The sequence below is a fragment of the Lolium perenne genome, chromosome 5 (genome assembly GCF_019359855.2).
Source record: "Lolium perenne isolate Kyuss_39 chromosome 5, Kyuss_2.0, whole genome shotgun sequence".
Classification (NCBI taxonomy): Eukaryota; Viridiplantae; Streptophyta; class Magnoliopsida; order Poales; family Poaceae; genus Lolium; species Lolium perenne.
Genome location: NC_067248.2, coordinates 161,232,500 through 161,244,842, shown reverse-complemented (window position 1 = coordinate 161,244,842; position 12,343 = coordinate 161,232,500). Strand labels below are relative to the sequence as shown.

Below are 12,343 nucleotides of genomic sequence, written 5' to 3'. Positions count from 1 at the left end.
ATAAAATGCATAAGAACTACTGAACTTCCTGTTGTATGTGCGGCAACGAGCAAAACCCAACTCCATGTTCCTCTCCCAATCTTCATATTCGTCAACTGTTGCAAGACGGTGTAGATACCAACGAAGACTGGACGGCGAACGCTGTTCTCCCTTCAAGCAATCCAGATAGTCATTGAAAACCTTACTAGATTTCATGTCACGCGAACACCGTATGCCAAGCTTATCGTCGGAAGACAATGCAAGAACAGCGATAGCATCAGCTAACCCTTTTGTAGACGGAACAACATCAGCAACATGAGCCCGCATCACCGGAGAATTCACCGCAGCAACAGGAGAAACCGTCGGAGGAAAAACCGCAGCAGCCTGAGCCAACCCGGCCCAGGGCCTGGTTAGACCGGCCAGCCCGGTCCCTGGCCCGGTTGATCGGGCGCCAACCGGATGCGTCGTACCGGGGCCAAACTGGACGAAATTTTGCGAACTTTCCGGTTCGCCGCCCGGTTGATCGGATGCCACGCCGGCCGGCGCGGTCACTGGCCCGGTTGACCGGATTCCAGACCGGATTTTTCCTGGTCGCGAGATTTCGTCTTCTTCCCGATTCTGGTCGCGATTTTTCGCGATTTTGACCTCCGAAACAACCATGGATGACCTCCAAACTGCACCAAACAACACCAAACTTCCTCCAACCAACCTCCTTCGACCGAGAGCCAAACTCCTCCGATCTTAAAGCCAATCTTCTCCGATGCAAACCGATCAAAGAGATCGATCAACAAAACCTCGCCGTGAGCAACCCAGAAAGCTGATACCACATGATAAGGGAAGGAACCCACTGGATCCTCCTTAGTTGATGCCCGATCTTTCACAGCGAGAACCTGGGGTAGAGAATCCTCCCAACAACGCGATGAACGCAGCCTGGAGAAGAGGGAACGAATCCAGCTAGCAACGGATCGATGAACGATACACCTCAAACCAAGAGCTAGACAATCCTTGATGAACACAAGAACCTTCGCAGCGGATATAATAGATAACGGCAGCGCCGTACCCCCGGAGGGATGATACACGTGATCACACGCAATAGGGAAACCCTAATCTTTTAGACTAAACTTGTTCTGTCCTAAACCCTAGCCGTGCCTCCACCTTATATGAGAGGGAGGTGGCCGGCCAGCCTTGCTAGGCTGGGGCGCCCCACTTGATGGGCTGATCTGGTTTGGCTTGGACAGGCCCAAAGCCAAACACAACACTAATTTAACTCTAATTGGCCCACCACATGACATGGCTACATTATTTCTAACATAGAATGAATGACACAACCTTAGACTTAATTATTACATGGCGTAGGTCATCCTAGCGTGTCACTCCTGAATCCTCGATGGCGTACCACCTAGGTTGGTGGAGTCCTGAAATTGGGCTCCACATAGGCCTCCGTGCCCATATCATATAACCTGGTCCGACTCTAAAGTCCCTTAAACTGAAATATATATTAATAGTCGTACGCCATGCCAGAATATCATGTTCATGTATGAATGACATGTACCTCCCAGCTAAAAAAAATTAAGAATCGACCGGCAGCACTAGATTCGTGAGTGCATTACTTGATGCTACATATCTGGTGATTAGCGTGACACACACAAATATTCCCCGGCCAGCAGATGAAACCTTTCGGCGTGGCGGATGATGAGGGGATCGTAGCTACTGATTTCTGTATATTGTTAGCCCAGTTTGACAGGACAAGATTGTCAAAGGCTTAACTTGCTGGTGGGCATCAGCAGCTAGCATACTTCTTTTCTGTACCCTGGAGAACTTTTCCCTCAATGGTATAATTCGAAGATACTACAAGTTAGTGAACGATTAGTGGTCCGTTCATTGATATATGATTATTCTTTGAGCTCTTTTACGGTGATTGGCATGGAACTTTGGTTCCGTCTAATTAAATTTTGGTTCCGTCTAATGTAATTTTTCGTGACCGTTGATTAAATCTGTGATTAATTTTCTGTAACTTCTATTAAGATACGACGCCGTAGAAGAGCTCTGGAATGGACGATCAGTGTTACAAAAAAAAAAATCTGAATCAAATCGGAGGATTGTGAGATGAGCACATCTCGGTAGAAAACCACGAGCGCCCGCCGCCGCCGCTACGCAGCCGCTGCCCCACCGACGCCACCGCCACGCAGCCGCCGCCCCGCAGCCAACGCCGCCGCCACGCAGCCGCCGCCCGCAGCCAACGCCGCCGCCACGCAGCCGCCGCCCGCAGACGCCGCCGCCCCGCAGTCGCCGCCACGCAGCCGCCGCCCGCAGACGCCGCCGCCCGCAGCCGACGCCCGCCGACGGACGCCCCGCAGCCGAAGCCGCCGCCCCTCCCCCGTCGCGAGTCGCCGCCCCGTCGGCCCGTCGCGGGGACTCACGGTCCCGACCTCTCCGTCGCCGCCGCGACTCGCCGCCCGTCGGCCCGCCTGCCTTCAGGTATGCAGCACTTTACTAAAGTAAGCAAATCCCATCTTCTACGCCCGACGGTGTTGAAGCAATAAAAATTGAAAAACTATTTCATTACATAAGGGTTTATCACCGAGACACTTCTCTGTGGGCTCATCATTTCACACCAGATATGTTCTTGTCCATAGGTCATTTCAAACTTGCAACACAAGTAGAAAAAATGTTCAAGTGGCTCTAGGCATCTTCAGTTGTGTACAACAAATATGTCAGAGCACAACAAATATGTCAGGGCACAGCGCGTTCAAACCAAGTTTAATCAGCCTTTGTTTAAAGAGCTCTTCTACGCGCTGCATTATTCAGCAATTCACTAACGAAACAAAATATCTATGGTAATCATGAGAGAACCTGAATGCATACATTATTCAGTGACGATCTTATTCAGAGTTTGCACTTTGTTCGGTCAAGTACATGTGTTGTTCTTGTAGATGGACTTTTAAACTTGTTTCCTTTTAATTTTGCAACGGGAAGATCACTACGGTTAGGTACACAATGAGGATAGAAGCAGTAATTCAATCCTTTTTTTCTCAAGGACAAAACATGCATATTTTCTTTAATAAACTCACATGCCTGCAGGAAGGATGCAAAGTAGATATCAGGCTTAGGAATTCAAGATTAGTAGATTACTAATGAAGAGTACTTTTCAATGCTGCCATATCAAGAAATTTGGGCCAAATGTAGGCATTCAGTTGGATGCACTGCCTGACCGGTGACTCCACCTATGTCTGTCCTGGAAGAATGAACAATCCAAACAACTGATAGTATATACTTGTTTTATAATTGGTTTGAACCAAATAACAACATATTTTATTGTAAAACCTAAAAACATAAATTTCTCTGTTCGATTCCTCAAGATATACCTTTAAGGTCTGGGCAAAAAAGAAAATTAGAAACCAATAACTGAAGAGGATTTATACGAAGGGAAAACCATTACCAAATACTTGGCCTCGGATGCTTTGTTTGACTTGTACCATTATAGCTATGAACTTAACCATTCTATATCGTAGTATATAATCAGGTAAGGACTAGTTGTACATACAATCTTTTTTAAATCGTTAATGATTCATGTATAATATTCTCCTCAATCTTTTCTGCTTTATACTTGTACCGTGATTAAAAATATGAATTGTTAGTTTGTATGTGATATGCAGGAAGATATGGCTGATATGAGCGGGGATTGTAAAGAGTACCATGAGATCGTTATCAAGACGTTTGTTAGCGAGGAAGACGGATTCAATTTCTACAATAGTTATGCTCTTGAGAAAGGATTTAGCGTGCGGAGAAGCTACGTTGAGTGGGATGAAGCCAACAAGGAGATAATTTTGAGGAAATTTTTATGTAGTCGTGAAGGTTATCGTGAAGAGAAGCACATGAAGAGGAAGAGAGGAGATATGAAGAGGAGGCCACGGAATATCACTCGTGTTGGGTGTAAAGCCAAATTGGTCCATTTTTTTGTTTAGAGGTCTGCTTCCATTTTAAAACGTCCATCCTAACTGCAGTATCTGAGACCTGATTTGAAACTGAAACCTAGACAGGCCAAAGCTGAGCGGCAGAATATTGTTCTGGTTGCTCTGAGTTAGTAAGCTAATCCCTAATCATATATTGTGGATGGACCAATGTCTTCGAAAAAAGGTGACGACTGCTGAAAGTGATTGGGACATTTTTCATTTATGTGTCCAACTGTCCCTCGACACAATTTTCGTTCTCCGAATCTGAATTTGAATACTCAGATACTAGCACTACGTGGAGCACTTCTTTTTTCGTGTTTGAGCATAGATTAATGGCCATGTCGGCAATTGTGACTCTATTTTCCTTGGAAAATGAAGTTGCAGGAAACCAAATCCACTTTCAGCATCTAGGCTTGTGGGGAACACTCATTCTGCTTGTGTAAAACTCCCTAATTACTTCAATTTGTCTTCGTCTTGGAAGCATATACTTTGCTAGGAAACTTGCATTTATTTCATATCTGAGAACTTAATGAACTGCATAATCTGAAGATGCACTACATATTGCCATTTATCATGGATTGTGTATGTGTATCTGACAAATCGTAAATTAATACTTTGCGCAGTCTGCTTCAACGCCAATTTTATTTGACTGAATTGACGTGTCCCTATGTCTGCAGTAATATTATCTGAACTCAATCATCTTGTAGTGGTTTCTCAGGTGTACTATGTTGATTGAATTTCACATGGCCCGTAAATAATTCCTCTTGATCTGTGTTATGCTACCTACATTTAACTGAAGTGAGAACTAAAAAAGGAGATATGTGAGAACTGTTGATTTGTATTTTACCCATTGATCCTTACTTGCTAGTATCACTGCATACATGAGGGTAACTGATGCAGTATTGTGTTAATTATACTTGCCATTTGCAACTTAGTACATTCTATTACTTCCACTTTTGATATACTTGTGATTTATGAATTTGCTCAAATGTACTTTCCTTTGTGTCGCAGGCCTTTGATGAGGCTATATCAGAGCTGGACAGCCTGGGTGAAGAATCCTACAAGGACAGCACTTTGATCATGCAGCTTCTGCGTGACAACTTGACTCTATGGACATCCGACACCAATGTAAGTCGAGCTTTATCTGCTTCACAGTTTTCCTTACCTCCATCTTCATGGTTCTCATGTCGAACTTACTCTTTCCAACTCTTGCAGGAAGATGGTGGTGATGAGATCAAGGAAGCCCCAGCTCCGAAAGAATCTGGAGAAGGACAGTAAGCTGAATCCAGACACTTGTCTGATGCGCCAGCTGTTCTTGGGGTGTAACAGAAACCGATGGTCTTGGATTTCGATAGCAATCTTCTAGTACGCGTACTGTTGTGGTCGCTACTTTGACACTGTTTAATTAAGCACTTTAGAGGTTTCTGGTGTTGATAAATGCTTGCTGGATTATCGTTTTCTTGTTCAATCCGGCCACAAGCAAAAACCTGCTCTTTTGCACCATTAGAATGTTTGCTGTATCAACCATGTCTGACAAGACTTGCTGCATCTAGTACTATTTTGCTGAAATTGAGTGGTCTTGTTCATGTTTGGCTGAAGTACCTGTTTATCGTGATGGTTTGCTTCATTTCCTCGGGCAGTCTCAAAACGGCCTATTTGCGGTTCTTTCGTCTTTTTAGCCGCATGTTTCTGTAGAAACGGAAGCGCTGCAATCTGGTTTATTACTGATATACTAGTAACTGTATACAGGTTGATAACTGCATTTTACTCATCATTCAGTAAGCCCAACAAGACGTAACTCATTCATGCATTTGTTTCTAGACTTCACAAGTGTAGTACTCTGCTCATTCATGCAAAATAAATTGACTATTTCATGCAAAATAAATTGACTATTCGAGTCTTCAAATAAGAGCATCTGTAAGACTGTAACCCAAAGGCAAAAAAACCTTTAGAGGAGCAAATTTGCTCTTCTAACGGCCAAAGTGGCACCTAACTGAAAGCCAAAAAGACTTTCGGACACTATAATTCAACCCAAAAGGGGCTTCATCATTTTAAATGAAAAGCACACATAATATTCGGTCATAGCGATGATCTATCTTCGTCCTTCCCACTCTGACCAACATCTAGGCAGGCACCAAAAGGGGCTTCATCATTCGACCCATCATCACCATCCTGGCGAAAAGCATAGTAAAGTATTAAAGTTAATTTAAAAATAATGCATGCAAAAAAATGATACAACACGTTCAAGATTGGCAATATACCCTACCTCGTCACTCTCATCGTAACCATCACCTCGAAAATGATGATTTAACCTCGAAAGAAGGATGGGTATGTGATGCTTGCTAAGTTATTACTCACCTGCACAAGATTACCAAAATTTTACTTTACATTGCAGCCACTCCTGTGGGGCGTACACGTTGAAATACATGTTGTCATGGGACGGAAATGAAATGACGGATTATTTCACGCAGGTCAGTGTGAAAAACCTATTTCATTTGCACCCATTAATTTTCTATGCCTTCAAGGCTATGCTAACATCTACGTCGGTATCGAATTTAGGCGCTGATAGATATTTTTAGCTTCAAAATATGCTCAAGGCTGCTGCGTTCAGATTGCAACCCGCTTCGAAAAGAATCCTACAAGAAACCTATAACGGTTAGTGCTACACAGCCAACGTTTCATGTCACATATTTCCTACTTTTCATGAATGCAACTGACACACCGCTTTCTGCTGTACAGAAAGAGAACTATACTGCCAGCATTGCACAGGATCCTAAAGATGCGGAAGACGACATCAGGGAAATCAGCAATCCTAATGTTTCCGAGAAACCCAAGGAAGACGTCGTCATGGAAACCAGCCCTCCTAGACCCAAGCGCAAACGTGGCCGTCCGAGAAAAGTAAAGACTAACACTCCTACTGATACGGTCGAACAAGAAATTGCCACCGAGACTCCCGCTGGACTTGCCGACGGCAAACGCATACGCAAACCATCAAAAACAAAGACCAGCCCGTACACAACACCATGAAGTTTGATGTGGTCTCTAAATGAGATGAATGATCTTATTAGCATTTTTTTCAATTTTCAGTTGTTTTTCACTTATTATTTGTACGCTACTACTTCTAAGCAACTGTTCTGTTATAGGTTACAAAATCCTTGTGACCGTCAGCTATTATTTTTAGGCTTCCGATAAGTTTCAAGTTGCTCGAATGTGCTCATATTATTAGCAAGATTAGTTCCCCAGTTATCCTAAAAAAAGGTTGACTATATCATGTTGGAACCAATCTTGTTATTAGTGCTAAGAGTAGTGTTTAGATCATGTTTATTTGTGATTCATGACATTGATGTCTTAGAGTGGCAATAGTAGTCAGCTAAGTGCTAGGTAATTGCATGCTTGGCAACGTGGCGTAGCGGCCGGAACAACAGCACAAAGAGTTAGTGTGTGCGCGTGAGTGGATCGGCAAGCCAGGAGATAAGTGCATGATGCATTGCTAGTTTACTTAGTCAAGAGTCATGTGTTTAGTTAGTGGCAGGCTACATGCATGGATCAAGATAGCCGAGCTGTGTGACCGTTGCGTGAGCCGTGAGGATCGGTCTGCAAGTGCTAAACGTGTGGCTAGTTAGTGGAGTCATTAGTGGAGCATGTAGTTAATGGGTGAGTGGCTGTGTCAGCGTGTGTGGCTATTTAAGCCAATGTAATCATTCGAGTTTGCAAATGAGAAGAAGAGAAAAGATGTAGCCACGGTTGTACCAAGGGAGGTAGTCTGGGCAAAGCCTTTGTGTGCTCCTCCTTGGTGTATGCGTGTGTGTGTTTGTCAGATACAAGTGAGATTGAGAGATTGTGAGGGAGAAGATGATCAGGAGCTGCAAGGTGCAGCTCCTACATTTGGTATCAGAGCCTCGCTCGTCGAGGTCGGGGTCTTCATCATCGTCGAGCTGCGTCGCGGCCGATGGAGGAAGGTGTGCTGCCCGGTAAGTTGCGCCACCGGCGGCAAGGAGGTGCTGGCCATGGCGTGGAGGCCATTGCCATGAGGAGTTCATCGTCCATGTCCGAGTCGTCGACAAAGTGCGTCATCGCCGACAACATGGAGGAGAGACACCGGCAAGTTGCGGCACCGGTGGAGAACATGGAGGTGAGTCACCGGCGAGCTGCGCCACCGGTGGTGAAGATGGAGGCGAGTCGCCGGCGAGTTGTGGCACCGGCGGCGAACATGCGGCAGCGAGCATGTCACAGCGGCACGCTCGCGGTGAAGGTGTAGGAGGTGTGTCTCTCATTGAGGCCAGCGGCCACAACGACAATCGGTGTGGCAAGATGGCACTGGTGGCCGTCTCGTGCTGCACCAACGGCATCAGCGTCCATTGGTTTCAAGAGAGGAATACGCAATAACAAGATTGCGGAGGTGATTGTTGGAACCAATCTTGTTATTAGTGCTAAGAGTAGTGTTTAGATCATGTTTATTTGTGATTCATGACATTGATGTCTTAGAGTGGCAATAGTAGTCAGCTAAGTGCTAGGTAATTGCATGCTTGGCAACGTGGCGTAGCGGCCGGAACAACAGCACAAAGAGTTAGTGTGTGCGCGTGAGTGGATCGGCAAGCCAGGAGATAAGTGCATGATGCATTGCTAGTTTACTTAGTCAAGAGTCATGTGTTTAGTTAGTGGCAGGCTACATGCATGGATCAAGATAGCCGAGCTGTGTGACCGTTGCGTGAGCCGTGAGGATCGGTCTGCAAGTGCTAAACGTGTGGCTAGTTAGTGGAGTCATTAGTGGAGCATGTAGTTAATGGGTGAGTGGCTGTGTCAGCGTGTGTGGCTATTTAAGCCAATGTAATCATTCGAGTTTGCAAATGAGAAGAAGAGAAAAGATGTAGCCACGGTTGTACCAAGGGAGGTAGTCTGGGCAAAGCCTTTGTGTGCTCCTCCTTGGTGTATGCGTGTGTGTGTTTGTCAGATACAAGTGAGATTGAGAGATTGTGAGGGAGAAGATGATCAGGGAGCTGCAAGGTGCAGCTCCTACATATCACAATTCACAAGCGCCAAATGTACAGGTTCCAACTTCATTACAAGGCATTGTTATTGTTTCACCATACGGGCTTATGATTTGTCTGTTTATCAGTAATGTGGTAAGCATAGTAAGCTATCTGCTGCTATACATTACCTCAGATCAACCACATGCACCTGCCCTCTTACATACTGTAAACATGTGTAGTTCATATACACCACCTTCAGCTGTACAAATAAAATAGCGGCAACAGCAGCTAAAAAAAAGAATCCTCCTATTTTCGTCTCAAAAAGCTATCGCAAGTGATCAACACTAACATACTTGACAAATACAATGAAATGTGTCGATTGATGATACTGTCTGGATTTAGACATCAGGACAATCCTTCTCTAAACTAGGAGTTGCAGTCAGGCGTCTCACGAGTTCATCTCATAAAATTGGCAGCAACAGTGACACAATTTGTTGTTATTTAGCTTTGCAATGATGAAATCCACATTACTCAATGGCATTAGAGGAGGAGGACAAACTTACCGGACATGTGAAGTTGCGCCGGCGCGGCCGCCGCCCACTCCTTCCTCCCCTAGTTCCCGTCGGCCCACAGCCACCCGCCGCCGGCGCCACCGCTTCTCCCAGACGCCGCAGCCGCCGCTCCTCCCCTCTCCGGCCTCGACGAAAATCACCGCCGCTGCTTCTCCCCTCCTCCGCCGCCCCGACCGAGCGCTTCCCGCCGTCTCCTCCGCCGCCCCGATCGAGCCCCGCCACCGCTTCTCCTAGACGCCGCAGCCGCCGCACCTCCTCTCTCCGGCCTCGACGAACATCACCGCCGCTGCTCCTCCCCTCCTCCGCCGCCCCTCCGCCACCCCGACCGAGCTTCCCCTCCGTCGCGGGGATCTCCGGGACAGGCCGGTCCGTCGGCTTCCTCTCCCCTCCGACGGATGGCCGCCGTCCCGTCCCCTCCGTCGCGGCCTCGTGGGGATCACCGGGACAGGCCAGCCGGCGCCTGGTCCTCCCCTCCTGCGTGGATTTGGGAGTGAGAGAGTAGGAGAGATGAGTGGGAGAGATGAGTGATTCGGTGGACTGACTTTGGTCTAGGAAGAGATAAATAAGATACGTGAACATATATTGCTTTAAGATTTGTGTACACTAATCAGATGCTTCGGCCATTCAAACGGACGTTTGTTTTTTATAATATTGGTAAATTATATTTGAGGTTCCGGTCCCACAAATTTTGGTTCCGGTCCCGCGGTTCCGGTTCCGTCAATTTGGTTCCGTCTAATTATCACCGTTAGATCGGGGCAGATGAACGGTTATTAAAAATGCCAATCACCCTAAAACTTGTATGATATGCAAATATAGAAGGGCTTGCTCTTTCTTTTCCCTTATCTTTGGAATCAGATCTAGTGATCTACTTTACATACTAAATTTCCTTTTCTTTAGGGAATGTAGTATATGTGTAACCTGTCAGAAGCACACACCCCATATTCCAGATCATGCCACAGGCACAAAAGCCACTCTTATAAAGGCTCCGCTCACCAATTTTCAAATAAAATTTATTCCATGTTATGAAACCAACTCATTTATTTGACAATTGATGCATAAGAGCCAAATTGGTGCATGAGAGGCAAAGGTAGAACGGCGGAGAGGCAAAGATCAGTATGAACTTTTTCAAGGAACCAATAAACTAAGGACATACATATGCAGGGATGTCCGCCGTTCTACCTTCGCCTCTCATGCACCAATTCACCGTGTTAGGTTTGTCGCAAGTCAAAATTTCTCCAAGTATTACCCGCAAAAAAAAACTTCTCCAAGTATGGCCAATTTTATAGATTTTTTTAATATCCTCAACGTCGAATATATATAGTACGGAAATATATTTTATGACTAATGATGAATCTACACAATTGATGTTTTATAAACTTAGTCAAACTTAAACTAGTTTAACTCAGGACAATCCTAGAAATTCAATTATTTCGAAACCGAGGGAGCAAGTCCTTATAAAGAATTTTGACAGACAGCCATATATATGATCTTCAGAAAGTGAAACCAGAAAAATCCCAAGCACTGGAGCCACTACCACGACGCGCAACAACTGGCTGGTTCTATCGCGTTTGATCTAGCTTTGGAACTCCACTACCATTAGGATAAAACCTAGATGCTGGCCCTAAAAGTCTCCTCTATCATCTCCCACTTTACATAAGCACATGCATTCATGCATACGGCAGCATTGAGCACCTCCGATTACTTATCATAAAACAATAACAAGCACATGATCATTGGATCGATTCGACTGATCTCCACCCAGAGAAATATAAAGAATGACAAGCACATAGGGCACACGATTCTCGACCTCCTCTGCCCTCCGTAACCGGCCGGCCGGGCTGTCGCGGTCCAGGTGCGTCAAACCTTCACCGCTGCTGGTGACGCGGCGAAAGCTAGCAATTGTCGCGTGTGTGCCTGATATTCCCCGTCCTAGCTAGTGCAATTCGTCATTGTCTAGTCACTGCTTTGCCCTTTCGAATCCTGGGTTGACAGACACTTAACAGTAGGCCGATTGTTCGGCCTAACACTGAAGAGTTGTAGACCATCCGTGCGTAAAATCTGGTAATGGTCTATTTGAACTTCGGTTCGTGGAAATTATCTCCATATCTAGCGCCCCTTTGGATCAGTCCTGATTATAAGACCCACACAGTCAAATTTTGGGGTTGCTATTTGGCGGGTACCCACGGAGGAAGAACCAGGCCAGTGGTTACTTTCTGGTGGCTCCAAAGCTGTGGGACGCTAGCTCTCTCCTTGCCGGCAAGGCCGAACCGTTCATGGCCCCCCTTCTTCTAGCTATATTCTCACACATAATTCTGATAAGCTTGAAACAAAATTTGTCATACTTTTTTCAAGATATGTGGATGAGCTATGAAGTCCCGTAGGTGACGAGTTTTCAGCAATTCATGTATGAAGCTTTCAACAAGCAGAGAAGATTTCAATAACAAATGGATGAAATTTCATAATAATTGGACCGACATTTAGCAAATTTACGATGAACCTCCATAAATTTTGAACAAACCTCCAACATTTTTCTGGAAAAACTTTGCAAAATCAATAAGCTGTGTCGGCAGCAACATTGCATGGGTATGCCAATTAATGATGTTGCAAATTTAACACTCGATGTGCATATATATATTGCTTATCGTGCGAAGTCATATGCGGGACCGAATGTTTGTAGTGCCCTCTCCGTCCCATGATATAAGACGTAGAAATACAGCAAGAAAATTAGTGCTATCAATCTATAGCATGTAATTTATATGATATACAATTTTATTCAATGAGATTCATATCCAAAAGTACTCAAGCATGATTACAATTTTAGATATCACACAAAACATATTTTAATATTTTTTTTGGTCAAAACACATGT

At 45.2% G+C, this 12,343-nt stretch overlaps 3 long non-coding RNA genes across 4 annotated transcripts; 2 read left to right on the top strand and 1 right to left on the bottom strand.

Annotated features, from left to right (window-relative positions):
• Window positions 1-2,311: 2,311 nt before the first annotated feature.
• LOC127300415 (uncharacterized) lies at window positions 2,312-5,501 on the top strand. 2 transcript variants are annotated; one of them, XR_007851224.2, is made up of 3 exons: window positions 2,312-2,457; window positions 3,636-5,060; window positions 5,148-5,501. It is a non-coding gene; the product is annotated as an uncharacterized lncRNA (long non-coding RNA). The 2 variants fall into 2 exon arrangements; XR_007851225.2 differs by having other exon boundaries at window positions 2,341-2,457; window positions 3,618-5,060.
• Window positions 5,502-5,779: 278 nt separating this feature from the next.
• On the bottom strand, window positions 5,780-9,982 carry LOC127300417 (uncharacterized). Its single transcript, XR_007851227.2, has 3 exons — window positions 9,466-9,982; window positions 6,199-6,290; window positions 5,780-6,104 (listed from the first exon to the last, which is right to left on the bottom strand). It is a non-coding gene; the product is annotated as an uncharacterized lncRNA (long non-coding RNA).
• Window positions 6,267-7,019, top strand: LOC127300413 (uncharacterized). Its single transcript, XR_011745179.1, has 3 exons — window positions 6,267-6,403; window positions 6,492-6,587; window positions 6,672-7,019. It is a non-coding gene; the product is annotated as an uncharacterized lncRNA (long non-coding RNA).
• Window positions 9,983-12,343: the final 2,361 nt, after the last annotated feature.